Here is a 24,398-nt window from a genome sequence, read left to right on the forward strand (position 1 = left end):
CTGCGGTGTCACATGACACCAATGAAGATAAAATGGAGTCAGGCCCCTGCCAGAAAACAACAGTCGTTTGGGTGGCATCATGGACACTCCCGAGACCAAAGTTACTGTGCCTTGTTTGCCTCTTTCTATGAAAAAATGCTCTGTTTATGCTGATGTGTGCCATGTTCTTGCAAAAGCAGATACTGTAAGTCAAAATAAATCAAACAAAGAAGAGAAAGGGTGTAACTGCCTCTCAGTCAGTGTGTGCTGTCAGTTTTAAGTTCCTCCCTATTTTCATTTTGGTTCCTACCGAGGTGTATACAAGTCAATAAGGCGGAAATAATTTTCCGTAGAATCGTTGTTTCCACATGTGCATGTTTAATTGTTACACCAATAGAAATTAAGATCAGTTGTTGCCATTAGAGCTCAAAGGCGAATAGGTGCTAAAGGATTGAAGATCTTATATTTCTATCTCTATAATTTCGATCTCTATAATTCCCTCCTAAGGCATGTGTGCAGCCATTAAGGTACAGTATATGTGTTTTGTATTGTTTTGCTTTCAGTCTCTTAGTGTCTTAGTTTAGTTATTAGCCTTATTAGTCTAATTAGTTATTAGTCTTAGTTATTGTATATTTGTATTATATGACCTGTAATTTATTGTATTTTGTATCCTTTGCACCCTTTTAGTTCTCACGTTGGTTTTGTAAGAAATCCATCAGTAAAAGACAAGAACTAGTAGCTGTCTGATCGTTGCACATCCGAGGGAGTTACAAAGGGCATACAAAGACAGCTGGGATAGTCTCCAGCCTATTTGTTACCCTGAACAGTGTCAGAGGTAGAAGAGTGTGATTGGAGAGTGACCTCACGTGTACGCTTTTGAGAATACCTTATGTTTGCAAATTAGCATGCGTTAGCATACTACTTTGCTGTAAAATCCTCAAAGTGCTGTACACGTGTTTGCCTCAAAATATCCCCTTTCATTGTTTTCAGTTACTTGTACTATTCACTTTATTCGCTACACATGCAGCTGTTGCATAACTGAAGAGTCGTATTGATAGTTGGCGGAGGACACAGCTTTAGCGTTACGTAACGTCCAAGAGCAGAGAGTTCTTTGGAGCTTTTTATGCTTGCTAGTCACTTATCAGCAAATTGTCTTTACACTGATTCCATACAATCAGCCACTAGTTTTTCAAGCATATCGAAGGGAAGAGCACCTTTTCTCTTTAGCGTGTTGGTTTATATGTAGTAAAACCCGTCAATTTCTGATTCATCGTCCTGAGATTTATTTTATAGTGTGATTGATTGAGCGTCTCTTCAAGACAGAACATTCTGGCTGCTCTCAAAACGTAGACGCGGGGGGGGGTTCTTCTTTGATGTACCCATTTGGCTCAGGTTACCATCAGCCGATTGGGTAAGCACATCTTATCTAGTGTATTAGTGTGGTGATTGACTGTATGTGATTCTATAAAGCTGCTCACTTGTATCCTATGATAAAAATAAATGACTCATGACAAAATAGAAAGATGGTGTCTGATGGTGGCTCCTACATCGTGTTTTGTGGAATACTCTTATCAAGAGTCGCATCTTCAAGTTAGCTGTTACCACCAACATGTTAGCATCTTTCAAAGCCAACCCCGGATAACATCATGTATGGGCTACATATGGGACCTCTGGTTCCGGTTGCTATTTTGTCAGCAGGCTAGCTTCTCTGTTAAAAGCTAAGCATGATTTGTGATAAAATTGCACTTGGACCCACACAGTGTTTTAATAACACAACCAGACACTATACGTTGATATTAACTGTGGACGCTAACCAAGGTTCCACTGTACATGCAAGTTAGATGGAAGAAAATCTCATGGCGAAACACAATTTGTTTCTGCATGTAAAACTGCAAAAATGTGTCATGTGATAAGATTTTTGGCTTTCTGGAATGTATTTTTTGGATTTACATGATTTTTCATGGGATTAATTGAGTTAGTGTATGTTTTGGTTTGAGTCGGACCTTCTGATACGGATTAATAACGCTAACCAAGGTACCACTGTACTGCAAAGCAGCTGAATATGCATTTTATTGTCAATTGATGTCAGTTTCTAGACCACAGCATCTCTAGTATAGTCTCATCCCTTGTTTTCACCATCACTACCTTCAGAGGACCCTCAGGGTCAGCAGTGGACACACGACTCCACTGTGTGTCCCAGTCCACCTGTAATATCAAACACCCCCGAATGCCTCCAGTCCAATGTTGAGTGAGATATCAATTTCATCGCTCCTTCCGCCATAGCTTTAAATCATTTCCTGGCCCAAGTGGCTCCACTGTTTGTCTCTGGAATTGGCTGCACCTGTAGACTTGTGTGCGTGTGTGTATGTGAGGTCAAGTCATGTTTCAGGTGGTGTGATGTGATTCAGTCAACGTATGTGCTTCTACATTCACCGGGGGTGGGGGGGCAAACAGGCAGAAAATGTTCAGAATTCCTTTTCAGCCTTCATTGTTATTAATGTTCAATCTATCAATATTACTCAAACCACATGGTCCAAGTCAAATGTCTCATGTGATTCCTGGTCATAAACGTCAGTGTGAAGCAATTAATCCATTCCAGACACCCAGAAATATGACTAAAAACTATTTTACAGAGGAAATTTGTAGTTTTACATGCAAAAATCAATGCAACATATGATGAATTAACCAGATAAATGTACATTGAACATGACTGTTACCTTTATTGAAGACCGCCGTAAATGGAGAGTGGACGGTTAGAGTTATTTGCTCACTTGAACTTCATCTGCAGGCACAATCATCATTACACGCACCGGCCTGGCTCACTTGTAATGTGTCTCCCTTAAACCATTCCCCCTGCAAACGGCGTTAAAGGTTCCTAGCAATCCCATTGTAACGGACACTACATCTTCAATATTGTTTCTCATCTTCTTTGTCAAAGTTCTGGCACATGCAAAAGTAAAAGAAAAGAAAAGCACAGTTTGCTTGAAAAGATACAAGAAAGATACATAATTCTTTATGTTTGCTAAAAACGAAGCATTTCAGGGTGTCAGATGTAACATTAACATGCTTTGTAAGCAAACTGGATTTGATTACGACACCGCATACATACGTACATACATGCAGAAGAAGCGAAACAGTGTAGAAGCCAATTAAACCCTGATGTTGCTTTGCCGTATGCTTCTTGTTAAAGCCTTGTTTTATATATTGTGGTTTTGTGGGGAGGGAGACACCAAAGTGACTCCTCTACTTGGTTTTTATGTAGTGTTGCTGGTTCTTTATAGGTGCCACTTTACGCAGGTTTCATGCTATTATGTTGACTGTTGAATCTGTGTGGGTTGGTCAACAAGAACTGGATGCTTCGTAGTACTTCACTGCTGTATTTTTCAATGATGTGTTTTATTATGCACCCTTAAAGCTACCTTTTTAGGTAAGTGACAACAAAGACTCTATTTGTTCAACACAACTATCATCTTTCGCGAAACCCAATCCAATGTTCCTCATGCTGAAACAAACAAAACTGGTTCTGAAGACATTTCTAATAGGAACCCGTCACTGTTGACAGATGAAGTAGAAATGAGGTGTTTTGCATGTTTTGAATGTCTCCATTGTTAATTGGCAGTACGTGACCCATAGCATGTACAAGAAATGATGTTTTCTGCTTGGCTGCTACTGAGATTTGCATCTATTGAACAGCCAAGGAGCTGAGCAGAATGAGTTGCTCTCTGAGCTCCATCTGACAGTTCACCATGCTGTTTTTATTAGGAAATGCATCTCACCATCCCATATGGCAGTCGGCTGCCTTTTTTTGTTCTCCTGCAGCATGAAATATAGCAATGTATGGAAAACTGAATGTACTGTTCAGCTAAAATGTTCGATGCCTAAACATAAATAATGGCAGAGATGTGCGTCACAAGTTATATCATAATGTTGCAAAAAAAAGAACAAATTTGATGGCTGAAAAACGAGGGCGAAGAACACAACTTTTCCATCCATTTTCGAAACCACTTGTCCCAGTGATATGCACAAGTAATATATAGTAATAATAATGAATAATATATAATAAGTAATAAATAATATCAATATTTGTCCACTTAACTGCATTCTGTATGTATTTTCTGTATGATTCCAAACATTTCAAACATTTTCAGAAGTAAAAATCGCCCAAAGAGGGCGTTCCCGACGTATGTGTTACCACACGCACAATGTGTGCAATTTTGGTGAAATACAACAAACTAAAATTCAGCTCTGATGGCTGCACTGATCTTTTGCACCTCTTCTTGAATCATGCAACTGCACCACCTGAATAAGTCCACTGTATGAACATGTGATGTGTCTAATGCTCGACTGATGTCATTACTGGAATAAAAGGCATTGTTATCAATCTTGCCCCAGGAAAGACAACATGTTTCTGCTTTTGCTGTTGTGACCAACAAACCTGGTTGCTATGGAAACACAACAACAGTCATTATACCGAATGTTTACTCTGCCTGAGGGTTTTTGACAGTGCATGAGCACAGCTTGAGCGGAGATTTCTATGAATGTCAACCCGTGGCGAGCCAAGAGAAGCACTCACATGAGCCCAGTGACACCATGTGGTTTTGTGTCATATTCAGCTGCGCCGATCTTACCGTCCGGTACATCAACGGAGTGAACACGAGTCGAGAGTTGCTCAAGAACGTGACACAGGCTCACAGAATGACATAGTCAGCAGTTTCATCATCCGTCAGTACACTGTGACCGTGCTCCTTTCCTTAGCCCCCGGGCATCATCATCATCATGCACATCTGACGCCGTCATACTCTGCTTAACAGACTGAATATTCCCTCCAAAAGTGCATGCAGAAAGTGCAAAGGCTTGCACAAAATGTGATGGAATTGTTTTCAAAGTGTCAGCCAAGCATATTAAATGATGTGACTGATGATGTGCAGACTGATGTTGCTCCAGGCAGCAGAGATAACCAATACTCTATGCTCCCAGGAGCTGGTGCTGTGTCTCCTTGCTGTTCATTAGGAAGTTTACAATACTTAAACCGCTTGGGTATCTGGCTTAGCACTACTATAAAATAATGGAACTTTGTATAAATCCACCACAAATGGGACAAATGGGAAATGACTTTATTCTTTATTATGTAAGCACAGGCCTCAAGCAAACCATATCATTGAATTTGATTTATTGTCATCCGTTTTCTGCATCATTTGTTTTGCTGACTTATTTCTTGATTCCAATAGTATTTCTAATTGTTAGTTAACAAAGAACTGGGGAGCAATGACTCACGCAATACAAAAAGCCAGCCGAAAAATATATGCGAGTACAAGCAAAAGTTGTTTGTACATTTTTGCTTTAAACCGAGAAATATGCTAACCAGGGTGTACGTACACTAACCAAGGTTGAATTGCATTGTTATCTTCAATTTTCACAATTTGAGGAGGACAACGTTTTTCTGAGTAAGTAAGTAAAAACCAATTCAAACAAAAACATAGATTTAGGATGTAACTGATGGTGGAAATGGTATATTCATCCATCAGTGTGCACCACACCAGTCATGTTTGCAGCAACTCCTTGAAGTCAGACGGCAAAGGGTTAAATGTCAAATAGCCATACCCCCTCTTGAGACATCCACTGATAACCTTGTCCATTTCACAAATGTTCGCTGCAAAGCTGGAACATTCCATCAAATAAAACATTTCAACATCTCTTATATAACCCGCCGTCCCTAGTTTACACCAACATAAAGTGATGTACAGCATAGATATAAGCTACATGTGTATGTGTATATGAGTTCCTACCTTTGAAGCCTTGGTTTACAAGGCGCTCTTCACTACAAACGTGCATTTATGACTTCCGCATACATATTTATATACTGTGGATTTCCTGAGCTGAAGGTACTTTAGTTCTAAAGCAAATAAGAGTTGCCATCATGTCTATATAAGGAGATGCTCCGCTTCCCTAAGCATTTACAGCGCTGGCAGGTTAATTGCATATGAAGATTAAGGGCCTTCTTTTGCGGTCCCTTCTCAGAAACAAGATTCAACCCATTCTTTAAGATATTTTTATAACTTTCAAAAAATAACACTGGCTCTGTGCCTACGAATACAGGTATGGATCTAATTAGGGTTAATCCAGACTGAGGAAACATGTCCTGTTTTAAATTTGTTGTCCTCTTGAACCCTCTTTTTAAAGTATAAGTACATGGAGACCAGTTGTTTTTGCAGCTTTAACGCATTGCCTGCATTGTATAATTCATGGTTCCACAGCCTTGAGCACGAACGCATACACGCATGCACACACACTTGTCATGATACTACACATTTGAACATGAGAACATTGTTCTGACACCATCATCAGTAATGGGAGGGCTGTGTGTAATACATTTGGCCACCATGTTAACCAGGTTCAAAGTGTGGCCAAACCTTGGATTTATGTCCTATAGAAATTACTGTATATTACTGCAAAGAAATAACATGCCATGGGGTTGAACTGTCATTAGAAAGGCTTTATTATCTGTATTTAATGGATTTAATGGTCTCATTCTAGACTGGGCTTTGTTGTCATCTTGTGGACTGAGGCACCGAGATGGTGCACTAGACAGATCAATGTCTCCAGGCCAACACGCACACGCAACCAAGGATACATCCCCAACCCACCCCCCGGTGCGAACAAATAGATCATAACACCTTCAGCACCTTTCCCCCTCCCCTGGCGCAAGTCTTTTAGTTGTTATGTTGTAAGGTGTGCTTATTTGTTCCTATGTTGACAAGGTTCTACATTGTACTCCCCTTAGGAGCATAGTTTGAAATTGTAGAAAGCCCAACTTTATTTAATTAGTGATGCGCTACACTGTGTCTCCATTATTTGTATATAATTTCCTTTGCATAAAATTAAATAGCATAGTCGGACATCAGCTGTAGAGATTCCACTGCAAGGCTTAGAATCAAGTTTTGCTCTAGTATAATGGCCGGTGTCACGTTCGGGCATGGTCGTGTAGTGTAGCGACCCCAGGATGCAGAAATGAGGACCCAATTGCAGGTTAAAAATGTATTTAATGAAGATGCTATGCAGCAGAACAACTCACTAGCATGTCCAACAGAAAAACCACAATGACCCAACAACCAAAGGAGTGCACACCTGAACTAAATAGGCGTCACTGAAAATAGGAAACAAGTGTGGGAGATAATGTAAAGCAATGGAAAACAGAACAGAGCAACACAGGAAGTTAATACAAGATAAGTGCATGAACCAGGAACTAAAGCAGGAAAGGAAACTAAAAGAGCTGTCACAAGGGGGTAATGCCCACATCGTGACAGCCGGTCCTCAAATGTCTCATCTCATCTCTCATCTCATCTCATCTGTTTGCATTAAATGTGTCCTTATAAGTACTTTGGTAAATGAGCTCCAACATGTGCCACATAGTTTGTCACAGAGAGCGCAACAGTACCTCCCTCATTCGGTGTGAAAACAATGCACAATAACGTCTGTGTGTATGTGTCAAGCCATTATAGCGCATACACACTATAACATACACACGCACTCAAGTGCCATGATGAGACAGGTACCCAAAGCCCAGATTGCCCCCCCCCCACCAAGGACATAGACATGTATGTACTGCATGTGCAACTTAAAAGACATGGATGTCCTCCAGGTATTTCCTCTGTTTAATTTGCAAAGTGATGAGCTGTCAAAGACTGATGGTTTGAGCGTTGATCACACAGGCAAGCAGTGAGGGAATGAAAGTAGCTGTGTTTTTTTTTCTGCTAATCTGCTGTCCTGTGTGGTCCATCGCACACACACACACACACACACACAAACTCACAATGAGGCTATTGTTTTTGAGGACAAGTCTGAGGTGGTATGAAGAAGGGCGGAGCGAGAAAGAAGTGAGAGAAAGGGTGTGGGAATAAGAAACAAAAATGAAGTCTTAATGTATTTGAAAGGCACAACTAGAAAATGTGTAGAAATAGGATTGACTGAATAAATCAATAATAAATCACTTTTAGTACACATACAGACATGGTTTGGTTGTTTATACTGTACTTTCTTTACACAAAGATGTATTGTCTGAATGCTTATTCGCAGAGTCTATACCAAAACATAATATTTTCTGTAGAAATACTTCTGACAAAACTCAAAACAAAACAAAATACTTCAGCTGGAGTGGCGACAGAACTAGCAACAAAGACTTGTGCTCGTAACTCGAAGATAAAATTGAATGCTGTCAAGTGACTCTGTAATTAAGTTACTTAAAATGTCAATACACTTCATTCCTATAGTATACAATGATAGTGTAACACACCTTAATGACTGCACCGCCTCTGGCAAAGCCAAACAATAGTTATTGAAACCAAATTGTGCAACATTATAGGTAACCACCTCCTGTATATAAGTGAATTGTGTCATTACGATGCATAAATACTGACTGACAAACTCAATACATCAAAAATACAATTATGTTATTTTGAAGTTATTTAAAAAATAAAGCATAAGAGTTAAAGAGGACCTGCACCATTTTGGAATTTTTGCCCATCTTTCACAATCCTCATGTGAAACATAAAGACATATTTATTTCCCTTTTCTGTGCATTATAACGAGTTATTACGTATCATCTTGCCTGGTTTCCACCAGCATTCCTGCTCTATATCGCCAACTAGGAGAACTTTTGATGGTATACTTGCGGTATCTCCTCCCTCGTCTTCCTTGAGAAAAAATGAACAGTAAAAAAAATAAAATAAAATATATATATATATATCCTACAGCCAGATTTTAACAACCAACTTTATATCGTTGTTTTTAATTATTATTCATTCATTCATTTTCTACCGCTTTTTCCTCACGAGGGTCTCGGGGGGCTGGAGCCTATCCCAGCTGTTTTTGGGCGAGAGGCGGAGTACACCCTGGACTGGTCGCCAGCCAATCACAGGGCACATATAGACAAACAACCATTCACACTCACATTCATACCTATGGACAATTTCATTCATTCATTCATTTTCTACCGCTTTTTCCTCACGAGGGTCGCGGGGGGTGCTGGAGCCTATCCCAGCTGTCTTCGGGCGAGAGGCGGGGTACACCCTGGACTGGTCGCCAGCCAATCACAGGGCACATATAGACAAACAACCATTCACACTCGCATTCATACCTATGGACAATTTGGAGTGGCCAATTAACCTAGCATGTTTTTGGAATGTGGGAGGAAACCGGAGTACCCGGGGAAAACCCACGCATGCACGGGGAGAACATGCAAACTCCACACAGAGATGGCCGAGGGCGGGGACCGAACCCTGGTCTCCTAGCTGTGAGGTCTGCGCACTAACCACCAGACCGCCGTGCCGTATGGACAATTTGGAGTGGCTAATTAACCTAGCATGTTTTTGGAATGTGGGAGGAAACCGGAGTACCCGGAGAAAACCCACGCATGCATGGGGAGAACATGCAAACTCCACACAGAGACCTTAATTATATAATTAATTCTTAATTATAACCACTCGACCTTAATTATTATTATTATTATTAATTATTTATTGGGTCACTTTCTAGTCTGTGCTCTGTGGGTTATTTGCATACCAACAGGGATTGGATGGTTACCGATGGGAGCGGAGCGAGAGGCAATCTGGCACAGCCAAGGAGATGAGCGATGAGTGGATCTGTCTTGTGCTTTTTCTGGCAGAGTTTTCACTTCTAAAATGTTGATTTTGGCGGGGGCATTCTGAAAAATCTGCACTGTGCGCCTGTCAGCCAATTTACGCTGCGCTTCGCCTGCGCCAAGAATAGACCAGGTCGGAGCTGACGTGCTTTCTCCGCACCTCTGGCAAGCCATGAGATGAAATTAATGAAATTGAGATGAAATTGCCATGAAATTGCCATGAAATTGCCACTGTGCCAAAATGTAAATGTGGACACCTCCCCTGGTGCGCCACCACGCCCATCTCGGCACAGTCCAGTACCAAATGACCAAATTACAGTTTCGTCTTTGCGGGGATTCTTTTTGTCATTTCTGGCATTAAATACTTTTTTCTTTTTACACTTTTGTTACATCCCATCTTACCCTAGACACCTATGGGACGTAAGTGGAAAAAGTTCTCATATATTGTAAATAAAGTCAAAATATTATGGCAATTAAGTCAATTTTTTTAAACATTCACAAAATACCTGCATAACACTTACCTCATACCTACAAAAGGTGCAGTTTTAGCTGACTGACGTTTCATAAAAGTGGACCGTCTGTGCGGTTCAAAAGGCACTAATGATTCAGATTTAATACACTAGTAAACTCCAGAGTGCACAAGCAGAAATGCTTGTTTATTTCGACCGGCCAGCACTCAGTGTTGTGTCAAATGGACCGATCCAACATCACACAAGTCGAGTGCTACAAAACAGCACAATCGCACCTGAGAGTGAAAGCCACACACGCATGAGCACACGGACAAAAACACAGACATGGACGTAAATACACACACACACACGGACCATAAAGCAAACACACAGAAATACACATGCAACACAAATACCCACATAGAGGTAACTACAGTATATGTACAGAAAAAAACAGGCACCGCTCTCAAAGTATCTACTGCAATTTTCCCTGGCTGGCCCACACCAGGTATCTGGCAAGTATCAGTGTGGCTACGGTCAGATGTGGGCACCCAACAACCAGCAGCCTATTGTGACACTGAGGCGTTTGACACGAGCAAAAGGAGCTGTCAGTCAGACAGGCCAGTTTAGACATGCACCGCTCGTATGCAGGCATAAATCAAGCTTAAGTAAACAGAGTCGAGAGTTAAAGATTTTCAGGCTGTCTTTGTGCAAGCCAATGCAGGACACAAACCTTCAGGCCTGACCTATTTGTTAATGTTGTTGGAGCGCAGGCGTAAATGTTTCAGCTCACAGTTGTTTAGGTGGGCTCGAAGGAAATGACAAACTGGCTGAAAGTTAATAACAAGTCAGCCACTAATTAAACACCTAGTTTAAATGTGTGCCATGTGCATGCAGCTAAAAGCCGTCTGTTATGGGATTGGTCAAAGTAGTTCCAAACACTTTGGGAATTATGGGAGAATCCAGTCAAAACTATGTAATTCATTGTGCACTTTCCTGGCGCTTCTCCGACTTTATGCCTCAGAGTGCAGATGAGGCACGTTGAACAAAAACTGCAGAGCTACATGTACAATAGCATTTACAGCCTTCTAAATGCAGTTTTGAATCAATGTTAGAGCTCTCTAGGCAGGCAATAACACCCCTACAGTCAACTTTACACTCTCACTGGAAGACATCAAAGAAAACGATACATTTAAAACACAGTAAGACTCTTGCTCATGCGAGTTTCTGTAAATGTGTTCCAGTGGCATGGACAGGAAGTAACGTTGGGGGTTCAGAGGTGAGTCTTTGCGTGGGATTAGCTTGTTGCTATTGTGCCTGTCGTGAGAGAATTCAAACCTGCAATAGGAGCCTGTTGTTCCTGCAATCAAATCTGGGCTTGTGTTTCTTATCGAACATTACTGACACCTAGTGACCAGTGTAGAATACTACATATCACAGCATCTTACTCCGAATGCCTTCCATTTGTTTTTACTTCATTCAACCATTGAAAATTCTTGTGAATTCTCTATGATTTCTCTATGAAGAAAATATGTAAACGTTCGGGATGAGACATATCTGGACCGATCACCTGTCAATCAAAAGGATGTTTGATCTGGATGTGAAAAAAACGCTTTTTTCTTCGACCTCAGTAACTGTTGCTGTTTGGGACCACCGGCACAGACAGAAAACCTCTGGCCTCTGGGCATCACACGGTGTCTGGAGACGGCCAACATGTAAATTACCGATGCATTTAACAGTGGGATCTTTTAGGATCTTTCCCATTGCGTTTCATGAGCCAATATTGTGACCATGTGCGCATACCGTGCATGCATTGCTGTGTATGGCTGCAGGCAGGGACCCTGATGAAATCGCCGTAATCCTCTGCGGGTGATAAAGCCCTGTTGGTGGCAGCCCGGGAGGCCCCCAGGCGCTCGCCTCCAGGGACCGGGAACTCTAATCTGCTTTCCAGTGTCAGCCGCCACACGCCGCACCAAGACACAGCCGCACCAAGACCCTCTGCGGCAACCGAGGTTCGGGTTCACATGGAGGATAGCATAAAGTCATGTAGAAAGCTACAGCATGCACACAAATTGCATGATAAAAGAATCTTGACACTGATACTGGCCTACACTCAGTCCTTAACCCTCATGAACCACCTTAAAAGCATGACTCTCCTCTTGGTTCAGGAGGCCAAGGCGGATATTTGATATATGACACAATACTGACATCATTAGGCGTAAAGGTGGTACTGCATGCAGACATCTCTTAAGGTGGACTGGTAGAATTCTTCTCATATGTATTGTGTAACAGGGCCCGTGTGTTTTAACTGATGCTATACAAAGGGAGCATTTTGATTAAAAGGAAGTTATGGGGGGTCAGAGAGGAAATGATTTAAGGAATTCTGCTTCAACTAAAAAGCTGGCCCATTTTGGGAGTTTGGGCAGTGTATAAGGTCAGGTTCCTCCATCCACCCACCATCATCATCATGTTCCTCGCCCAGTGTGAATCAGCATTCTCAAATATGGCTTGCATCCTTTCTGTGGACAAATGAACCTACCAAAACAGAAACATGTTCATCAAACTGACTCCCACCTTGTTTTTCCAGCTTACTGTGATGAATCGAGTGTTTCCAATGATGAAAGAGCTGGATGAGATTGAGACACAATAGCCAGATAAGCTAATCACAGACACACTGCAAAACCTCCACGGTGACATGAGAGGGGACCTGCAGGGTACTTTGGGGCTCACACACCACTCCAGCATGTAGAAATAAAAAAGTGTTCACGTGAGCCATCACGTCACGTCTGCTGTGTACCATTTTCTATCTTTACGTGACATTAAAAGGTAATTGCGAGACAGGGAATTGGCTCTTCAGGGGTTGGAAGCAAAACAAGTCCATCCAGGGACTCTGTTGCTGGTGCCAGCTATAATGCATTAACTTTGTCCTCACTTGTGTTTGACACAGATTAGTGCACTTTGGCCATGAAGAATGCTCTCTTTCCATCAGGGGGGACGTGGCCTTAATGAGAACAGATTGCAGAAGTGGAAATAAGACGACTGCGCCAAGTTTTAAATCTGAGGTAAATCTTTGAAAAACAAACTGAAATCTGGGATCACGTGGCTTCCAGTCATCTTCTCCCTCAAAAGATAGAACGTTTAAAACTCGTAGGTAACAGTAAGAGCGTGACGTAGGATGATTCCCTTCATTAAAAGTTGAGTAATGTAGTGACAAACCATCCCCTCAACACTCCTGTACAGTACGTCAAAGGTCTTCCTCCTGGACCTCCGGGGATTCCAGTATGCCTTCAACCAGCGTAAAAACAGCATCTTGCTCACGTCATAACAGATTTCAGCTGCTGAGAGTTTCTCGGAGCGAAGCTGCAGCCAAACGCAAAGATAAACAGCAATGGGAATTGCCATGTTTCAACACAAGGGAGGGCATACCTAGAAAAGCCTGACCTCTTTTTGCTGGTTGTTTGGGTTTGGGTATTTTCCGAGACTTTGCTGTGTTTTATTTGTAAGCTCCTTTATTTTTCAGGATGCATCAAGCTGTCAGATAATTGTGTCTCTCGTAGCAGAAGATGAGGTCCAAATCAAATTCCAGTCATAAAGTAGCACCAGCTGTCCTTGCCAGTGTCAACAGAAGGGATTTCTTAATGCGTATCCCTTTACAAACAACAGCCTGCAATAATTGGGCAGCACATTTAAATTATATTTACAAGTGAAGCTTTCTCCAGAGTTGAAAACAATGAAAATCTATTCATCTAGCTTTTGTAAGTGTTTTTTATGTTGCATGCATGCTGAGAGGCCACCCAATGACTCAGAATGAGGTTAAAACATAACAGTTTATGTTCTTCTACTCACTTCCTGTTATCGTCATTAGATGTCCCAAGTCACTCATAGTGTACACACAACACAATACAGACATACACAACAGTAATAAAACACTAAATGCAAGAATTCAATGAAACGGTCATTAAAAAAAATAAAAGCCAATGCACAAACAGCCTTTCCACGCACTTTGAATTTGGCTTCACTCTCTTGTGGTTTAGTTTTGTGGTTGAACCCGGGCTAGTTTCAAAATATGCACATTTAAGCAATTTTTGGATATTTTTTCTTGAAATTAACTAATTTGATCCCAGCCATTTTTCAAAAGACAACCCCTTCAGTACTGGCCATTTGAGACAATTTCTACTGATTTTTCAAGGCACACAGAATATCAAGTTCTATGACTATATAAACATGGAACCTACCAAAAGAAAGAGCAGACTGGGATCTTTCATCAGAAAAAATAAGTCTGTTTCTATCTTTTTCCGTTCTTTTGAAATCAACAGAAGAACATAGGTACGTTTCAGGAAAATATCAGTTCCTGACTAAAAATATAAATTTCAACTTTCACTTTGACCTGAAATATCTAAGCAACTATACCAACATAAAAACACAAAAATTGGTTGTTTTACATCAAAATAATTTATTTATTGAACTATTTACAATTCTCACATTTGGAACTGACTGTGTGGGGGGAAGAAACATGCGTTTCCCTACAATGCGTAACCTTCTGTACACTACACTCCTCCACACACTCATGTGATTCTTATTTTTATTTCTTTTTTCTTCACTGTAAAGCGGCTTTGAGTACTTTGAAAAGCGCTATACAAATAAAATGTACTATTATTATTATTATTATTATTCAAATGAAATGACCCTGCCCAGCTCATCAGATGCACTTCTGCAACTTTGTGGCTGTTTTATAGACGTTTTTTTTAATAGTTCACTGAACGCACAATGAACCTACAATATATGAAGGTTTGAAATATTGAATAATACGACAGAAAAAAATGAACTTTTACACAATATTCAAATTTTTTGACACAGCTCTGTGTACAGAGCAGGATGATCAATTAAGACAGAAGTAGGAAATGAAACATTGTACATTTTAGCCTGTAGGAACAAAAGTGGAGAGAAGAAGTGGAGATACAGAAGGTGTGCATGCGTGTGGATGTGTGTGTGTGTGCACATTCATTCATGAGCTCTTCATCGTGTGCTCAGCTGAGTGTGTCCTCTCCCTCGGGTCTATTATGGCGATAAGGACTCAACTGAAGCGCTGCCAGTACTAAGATAACGAGCCACAGAGAAGCTTTCTGTGAACATGCCGCTCTCGCAGACCCTGTGCCAGGCTCCCATCAACATCCCTTTTCCCAAAACAGTCCTGTCTCTCTCCAAGTATCTAATCTACTCTTTGTTCTCCTTTATGAAGCCCATGTTGCTCACATCAGGTTTTACTGGAGGTTTTAGAGTGTGTTGACTCTCTTGGTTTGTATTATTTGTATTCCAACATGTTTAAGCTTTTCAGACACTATTCATTTAAATGGTCTTTTTAATTGTCACCTCTTTGTGTGAGTAACAGGCCGGAGTGTTCTAACATTTGTACACAGTACAACAGCCAACTCAGAGGGGGCGGCTTTGTATTAAATACAATCAATCCCAAAGTTATTTCTCCCCTGCAGGGTTTTGATCTACTCTTTTAATTGTTTGGCCAGTTACTCGCCATGACTAATGAATTCCATTTGTTGCTTTCATTTTTTTATACACCCGTAAACACGTTGCTGCTGCCACCTCCTGTGAGGATTATATGTTAATATACGTATTTGCTCCTGATTGAGTTCAAGCCAAAACTCGGAATGTCATCTGACCCATTTTAGTTGCAGCATTATCGTCAGTAGACCTGTGACACTGAGATTATTAAAATATATATACTTTTAGGGCCGCACGGTGAACGAGTGGCCACACAGAGATCGGGAAGACCTGGGTTCGATTCATTCCAAAAACATGCATATTAGGTTAATTGGTAGATCAAAATTGTCCATAGGAATGAATGTGAGGGTGAATGGTTGCTGGAGACCAGTTCAGGGTGTACCCAAAGACACCTGGGATAGGCTCCAGCATACTCCCGTGACCCTAATGAGGATAAGCGGCATTGAAAATGGATGGATGGATCCTAACCCCTTTTTTTAGCATCTCTCTGAAGGGTTTCTTCAGCGCTAACAAGAAATTCCTCACACAGCAACTGAAAAGGTGTACCTTATAACTATAAAAACATGTATAACTATGAGTTTGAAATTAAAAAAACAACTCTTAAAGTTTTCACATAATCCATTATGTCTGATTAACCAATTCATTGGGGTGCTGCAATAACATCAGCCTCACTCTAGGCTCTGGGTCCTGTGGCTTCCTCTTGTGAATAGAGGCATAAAATAGTAGAATAGTTGTGCTTTGTTATTTTAAACTTGTATTGGTACTGTAATGTATATTTGAGTGTTAAATTGCTGTGTGATGAGTTTAGTATTCTTTGTAACATGACACCAGACTGTTAGTCAGACTGTTATACTGAGTAATGAATGACCACCTGCAAATTCCAATGGCTTAGCGAGGTCATCATGAGTTTTTTTCGTAGGTCATGATTGGCTCCTGTCAAAGAGCTGCTGGTCCTCACGCACTCGTGCGCACCACAATATGTCATTTTATGTCAAATTAAGAGGGTATTGTTAATACACAGGAATTTACTGTACATCTGAAAAGCAGCATTATTTTGCTGTGGAAATCTTGCATCTTACACGCTGCAAACATGAGTGGCACTAATAATGAGAGTGGCTTGCAATTTCTCGAATGTGAGCTCAAGTTTCGATTGGCCAGCTACAACATAAAATCGAGCCGAATTCTACAGTTTAACAGGAAACCCATGATTGAATGCATCCATCGCTCAGGTTTACATTGGGGCCGATCCATTTCAAAGGAAGGCTCGGTCATTCATTTAGGGAAATGTAGGAAACCATATGGAAGGTGAAAACAAACATGGTTGGCTGTGAGAAAATGTCTTGTTTTAAAAACTGGATGAAAATGGTATAAAACATTCCCATTTGCACACCATTTCAAAGCAAAACTACCCCACTTCTTTCCATACTGTCAAAATGGAACACTTCCAATGACAAAATCCTCCAGTTAATCAAATTAGTCAAATACAAATCACGTCCCCTTTTATTTAGATTAACCAAGTACAGTAAAGCTAGTGTGATTGCAGGAAAAGCAAGGCTTATTTTTCCATGACTCCCAAATGTACTCGTTCCAAAAGGTGGACGGCAGTGTGACCGTGCTCTGAATACTTCCAAAAGTAGAAGTATTCCTGTAAATTATACCTGGTGCTCGGCCAGAGAGCATGGCTGCCTGTTATAATATGTCCTTGGAAAAGACCTTGGGTCAAATAATTTAAGCCTTGGCTCTATTTTAATCTGGACAGCGCCAAGGAATTTGCAGAATTCACATGACTAGACTCTGGTGGCCCCATTAAACCTCACACTTGTATTTAAACAAGATGTTTCTATTTGAAATGAACAGAAATACTATCTATATTCTGCATATTACAGCTTTAGGGTAGCGCGGGCTGCACGGCGGAGGAGTGGTTAGCATGCAGGCCTCACAGCTAGGAGACCCACGTTCAATTCCACCCTCGCCCATTTCTGTGTGGAGTTTGCATGTTGTCCCCGTGCATGCATGGGTTATCTCCGGGTACTTCGGTTTCCTCCCACATTCCTCCCAAAAACATGCTAGGTTGATTGGAGACTCCAAATTGCCCATAGGCATGAATGTGAGTGTGAATGGTTGTTTGTCTATATGTGCCCTGTGATTGGCTGGCGACCAGTCCAGGGTGTACCCCGCCTCTCGCCCGAAGACAGCTGGGATAGGCTCCAGCACCCCCCGGGACCCTCGTGAGGAAAAGCGGTAGAAAATGAATGAATGAATGAATGAATGTCGCACACTGTGGTATTAATAAATATGTGGAGCATTGTTTGTTTATTCAGCCATTTTGGATTACACACCCAACACCACATCTTAGCATCTTAGCTTACTTACGACGAGGCAGCATTTTCATTTTCCAAAAATACTGTTGCAGGGCACCTAGAATGCCATTTCCGTGTGGATGAGAGGCAAAAACGATAAAATACTGTGCTGTTTTGACATGAAAACATCCCTGTGTGGGTAGCTTCTTAATCGCAGTCTGGAGCCCTGATTATGTGCATTCTTTGCTGTCTCTTTTTAGCTGTAGTAGCTGTAGTTTTTGTATCAATAGAAGGCACAGCAAAAAGAAAGTAGAGTGTTCAAGTCTCTCCCAAGTCCAGTTTTCCTTTAAGAACAGCATGTTAGGATTCAAAGACTAGTTATGGAGTTAGAGCTGGAAGGAATTTGGAATCGTCAATCTTATGGGGAATCTGGAACCGATATGTTCTCAATTAACTCTCCTCTTTTTCTTTCCTGTTCTAGATTTGTAGGTCTACAGCAGAGTGAGGCTCCAGATTAAGCGAGATATGGAGAAGCTGCTACTGCCCTTCATTACTTTAATGCCTGTCCTGTATTTTTCCACTTCATTTCCCGATCTTCAACCTCATCGTTTGACACCTTAAGACCTCCAGAGATTGATATCTGTCTGCCTGGATTTTCTTTTTTGGACAATTCTTCTTTGGCATCACAAGAGTGGCTGCATAGAGCATCAGTATTACATCAGCATGTGTGCTTGTGCCAAATCTTCAGAATGTGCCGTTTTAACTCACCAAATAAGGCCAAGACGCCTGGAGTGTAAACAAATGTAGAAAAGAGCATATTCAACTCATTTATATGGCAACGTAGCAGCTAACAGCCAAATGCTCATAAAAATTGATGAAGTTCACGAGTATGGAAAAAGTGATGGATGCTTTGCTTTGTTGCATTTGTGTCTCGGGATCCCGGCCAACGTTGGAATCGGCAACCTTTCAGCACAGTTTGTTTATGAGCAGATGTTTTATAGCGATTAAAAACCAAGCTGACCCCTTAACACAAATTGTGCTGCCTCTCTTCTGAATAAAGAACAAACACTTAGGATGGATTTATTTTGCCTCTATGTTCAACTTAGAACCACATGTGGTTAAAAGCGGGGAAAATCAGACGTATGGCTATGAAGTCAGATGGTGAGGACTAGCAAAGTCATGGCAGCGAGCCCGTTTTCCACCTTTTGATGAGAAGCATGTATCTGGTGCAGCACGTGCGGAGGAAGGTGTGGTGTCAGAGGAGAGCGACACTGCTTTGTGCTTCATCCTCTTTTCATCATTTTTTGGTTTCTTGACTTTTTTCTTAGCTTCTGGTGCATCAGCATCATCGTCTGGCAGCCTTTGTGAGTCCATATGTGATGCTAAAGGGGGTCAGGGGGGAGTCTGGCTGGGCTTTGTTTTTGCATGGAGGTGAGCATGTCACAACAGGATTGAATACTTCCCGTGGTCCTTGACACTCCATAGGGCCCCCTGTTCCCCCCTCAGCCCTCTGTTTGGATAGGGGGGCCCCAGCTCCCAGGCACGGGGATGCAGGTTGAAGTGATTATTTGGATGGAGAGACGTGCACGTGCAAAACCCTTCTACCCCCCCCTCAAATGTTATGCGCTTAAACTCACCAGCTCAGCAGTGTGTGTGTGTCCTTTGCCACCCCTTTTGCTCTTTTGACCCAACAAACAAGTTATTGTTGATTTACCACTTTGCTTTATTGCAACATAAATCCTTAATGAAGCTGTTTGTAGACTTGTTGAGGACGAGTGGCGTTACTTAGGGGGCTGTAAATATCCAGAGCCAAGTGAGTTGAAAGCCCCCACAAGTCGTCAGTGCACACAATTCTTACCTTTTTAACATTATTTATGCTACATAAAGCAGTTCAAATCACTTGGGGGTTAACACTTGCCTCACAGTACCTGAGACTGAGTCCAATATTAAAACAAAAGTGTGTTGATATGGGACATCTTCACATCAACCTTTGATTGTTTAAAGGGGATCTATGGTATTATGCTCATCTCATTTTGACCCTTTGTATTGATTTGTGGACTCCTATAGAACAGCTACATGCAATAACCAGCACAGAAAGCTTTCTAGTTCTTCCAGAATCTGCACCTATTCAGCTGTATTTCTTTGGATTTCGTGCTTCCCGCGAAATTGGTCTGTTTTAATGTATTCCACCCTCGGCCCGCCTCCAGGCACGCCCACTCCGCTGTGGTTAGTCACACTACAAAGTGCTTAGAAGGACTTGTTGTCTGTTGTGCTGCTAACTGCCAACCCAACTTTATAGCAGTTGATAAACTGCATCAGTGATGATAATAAATGGCGAGCTATCTTTTTCAGGCTGCAGACTGTACAGGTGGTACATTTTTTTTATATTTATAAGGTACACATTTTCATTTCCTGTGCGAGGAATTTCTTGTTGTTAGCATTGAAGAAACCCTTTGGAGAGATGCTAAAAAAGTGGTTGGGATCCATGCATCCATTTTCAATGCCGCTTATCCTCATCAGGGTCATGGGAGTATGCTGGAGCCAATCCCGGATGTCTTTGGGTACACTCTGAACTGGTCGCCAGCAACCATTCACCTTCACATTCATTCCTATGGACAATTTTGAACTACCAATTAACCTAATATGCAGGCTGCAACCACGTTCTGATATCAGTGATACAGTCCCTGTATTTATTTTGTATTGAACATTTTCAGCATCGCCCACCTGTATCGTTTCTGTGTTTGATTTGCAAATGCAGAAGCAGCCACTATGAGCATTATGCATATGGTCATAATTAAAACACATTGTTCTTGTTGGAATATAGACGATCCATTATGCAGATGATAATAACCACTGTGTCCACGTTGCCACTTTCAGAAATTTTTGCACAGTTGGAGATGCTTTCTTTGTTTGTTTTGTGGGTCTTCACTTTGCAATCACTTTGTCTTTAGAAAGTGAAAAGCATGCTCTATTGGCTTGAGATCAGGCAACTGACTTGGATGTTGAAGGATGTTGCATTTATTTGTCTGGCAATGCATCTCCAGGGAGGAACCTCCAGTACATGGGCTCCAGATTTCACACAAACATTAAACACTAAGCATTTCCATGCAATTAATACAATTTAGATTATATTTACAATAATGTCAATCGGCCAGATGACAACCGTGCATATAATGACAGTCATCCCTTGTTTATCGTGGTTAATTGGTTCCAGACCCAAATGGTTGAAAGACTGCAAAGTAGGATTCCTTATGTGAAAATTGAACATTATCATAGTTACAGCATATAGAAAACCTGTTCTCAACCTTGTGAAAGTGTTCCAGAGGGGACCTGAACGAGAGGTGGACAGGAAGTGATGTTGGGTATTAGCTCTGCATATTTAATGGCCACAAAAGTATGGGGGGATTTTTGTTTTGTTTTGCTGTATTCATCACCAAGAGACTAATCAATGTTTACTACTGTGCCCTTTTGACAATAAAGTCTATCTATCTGTGCATTGTCTTTGAAAGGATTTGTTTGGTGCTTGACAGCGCTTTGAATCCAGCAGACTTGGGGGTGGGGGGGGGGGCATACCTGCGCCTTTTATCCCCATTAGCACACAGCACGTTAATACATTTCACACTGCATCATCAGCCTGTGTTGATTCCAGCCAGGCCCTTTTTACACTCTTATGCCTGAAAGTAATATGAGCTGCATTTTATGAGTGACCCTGAATGCCACGGAGTGTTATTAAAAAGAGACAGCAAAAAACAACAGTCCGCGTGAGCTGCTGCGGAGAGCCAGCACGTTCCACAGATTCTTGCCTGAATGGGGTAAAAAAAAAAAAGAGAAAGTAAAAGACATTTTTTGGATAATTGCAACCATATTTTAAAGAAATACTCACATTCCGGGGGACAACGAGCAAAACATGTGATCATGTGATTTACACCCACCGAGTAGACTAGTGTAATTTTACATTCAAAGTTTATCATGTCCTGATGTTTATCACAATGTATATTTATATATATATACTAGTTTTTTGAGCTAGGTAGTGAGATCCGGACCTGGGACCAAAAACTGCCCTGCCCACTAGGTCGCGTCGCATGGGTAAAGGCAGGTAGGAAGTGGGTGGGTTTAAAACTTCATTGTTGATTGGCCCATGACACCGCCAGAGAGCTCATCGGCAACACCTGGCGGCCCCTCTGCTTTGGCCCAGCAAGGGTCCTTGCACTTGTTCCATAGCCAATGGCTGTTTCTTTCTGATCTTATTGTCTGCCTCAGAACCCGTCCATGAATGCCAAGGTCGGATGGCAGAGGAAACCACAAAACCTCTGCATCCAACTTCAGCTGGACAGATGTTTGCCTTCCATCCCTGTTGTTGTGCAACTGCTGCTAGATCTGTGTAGCGTTGGCATCTTCCTTGGAATCCTCCCATGGGACTGTGTTTTATCATGTCGACCATAGCACCAAGTCTGGTCTGAGGGTGGTGGTTGCAACCTCTGGGGGAAGGATTAGTTACTTGCCAATATCAACTGGCATCTTCCAATCCTGGGTCATAGTTCCTGGTTTGGGAGCGGGATGTTTCATTCTCTTTCTGTCCCTGCCAAATGAATCTTGTTTGGCTTATTTTCCTCACAAATTGTGAATGAAATTAGGATTGTATTTCCCCAAATGCATTTTAGAGATACATACGTGGGCCTGCCTGGAGTGAAAGAAATGCATAGGCTGCACAGAGCAGTCCTTGTTGCTATAAGTTTTTTTCTCCTTTCAAAACTCATATTCCTGTCAGGGGCCTCCCATCTGTGCAGTGCAATGTGTGCGCTGTCAAGGAGGACAGAGGCTAAAAATAAGGAATGGCTATTAAGGGAAGGTGCAAGCTTTCATCTATTTTCACTGTCATACCTTTTAATGACGAGTCCTAACATCTCCAGCTTTCTCCTTTGGCCTGTAATGTAAATCAGCGCAAAGGCTGCAATAGAAACATAATTGGGACAAATGTGACACATGTTAACTGGATAATGCAATACAGACAAGCACTTTTTTGTGCGTATACGTTATGCTTACCATCTCACCTTAGCAGCATTATGCCTGCCTATCATGACTTTTCAGAAATGTACGCTGGAGAAGCCAATGAAATGATCTGCCAACTTCCATTTCAAATTACATTCCACAGTCTCAGCAGCACCGTCGATCATCCAGGAACCAGCGCTGAAAACGTGATCCGAAGAAGCCCTTTCTACAGTTTTTTTGGGGGGGGCTTTCATTCCCCAGCGTCTTTCTCGTGTGGCTGAACCAAATGGCTGGTTAATTTGTCTGTCAGTCACAGCCACACCAACGCTGCTTCGTATCTGAATGGCTCCAAGGCTGCTCTGCACATCGTCACAATTTTCTGGAAACGTTGACACACTTGAGATGTTTTCAGGAAGCTCTCAACTTACTAACTACGTGACACTAACTTGTTGAGGTTTCAAATGAGGCCTCAATTTGGAGTGAAAATTGCTGCTTGACTCGTCGCAGTCGCACGTGGTTTCATGTGGTCAGTGTCAGCACATCGTATGAAATGTCTCAGCCAAATGTTTTGCTCCGGAGAATTATGAACCTACTGGGAGCATCTGGGAGAGTTTTAACACGTGTGATTATTGATCTTTGTATAACCTTTGATATCAGTTTAAAATAACTTAAAGGATCAAGTCTTCACTCAGGACAGGTGGCAGTTGCGCCGATGTGATGAAAGTTTATGACATGTCATTTTATCTATGCTGCAATGCTGTCACAGCCAGCAAAATCTTCTCTGCTGGACTGAACGCGATCAGAAGCACTGACCTACATTTACAACTTCAATTCTCGTATTTGTTCAATAAAATTTGATTTATTTTATTCTTAATTTTATAGCGTGTCTCTTGGCCACACTGCACACAGGGCTTTCAGAACCAGGAGTGCAGGCGGATGGCAGAAAAAAAACGTTTCTACCTTTTCCGTTCTTGAGTCATCAACAGTAGAAATTCAGCAAAATATCAGTTCTCAACAAAAAAATTGAGAGAAAAGGCTTTTTGTGGGGAAATTTCAAGCATAACTTTCACTTTGACACAAATGTAGACATATATATAATATATATATATATATATATATATATATATATATATATATATATATATATATATATATATATATATATATATATATATATATATATATATATATATATATATATATATATATATATATAATTTTATAAGAATAAACAACACATAAAATGCTTGCTTTGCATGAAAATAACAAATATAACATCATGAACGATTTACAATTTTCACATTTGCAACTGAACTGTGCGTAAAATTTTTTTCAATGCCTAGCGTCCTATGCGCTACACAGCGAGATGCCTTTTGAGTTCCTGGTTGTTGAAACCAGGAGTTGAAACTAGAATCTTCTGATCCGCAGTCAGACGTGCATGGATTTCAATGGGAGAGATGCATACTAAGCTCTTATAAAATCCCCTTCTGACACCTTGGGGCTGTTTTTTTTTTTTTTTGTTTAAAA

General features: G+C 41.3%; 1 long non-coding RNA gene across 1 annotated transcript; it reads left to right on the forward strand.

Moving 5' to 3' along the window:
* The first annotated feature begins 417 nt into the window (after window positions 1-417).
* LOC131104628 (uncharacterized) lies at window positions 418-18,870 on the forward strand. Its single transcript, XR_009119810.1, has 3 exons — window positions 418-506; window positions 13,013-13,127; window positions 18,364-18,870. It is a non-coding gene; the product is annotated as an uncharacterized LOC131104628 (long non-coding RNA).
* The last annotated feature ends 5,528 nt before the right edge of the window (window positions 18,871-24,398 follow it).

Source organism: Doryrhamphus excisus, chromosome 16 (assembly GCF_030265055.1).
Source record: "Doryrhamphus excisus isolate RoL2022-K1 chromosome 16, RoL_Dexc_1.0, whole genome shotgun sequence".
NCBI classification, from domain to species: domain Eukaryota; kingdom Metazoa; phylum Chordata; class Actinopteri; order Syngnathiformes; family Syngnathidae; genus Doryrhamphus; species Doryrhamphus excisus.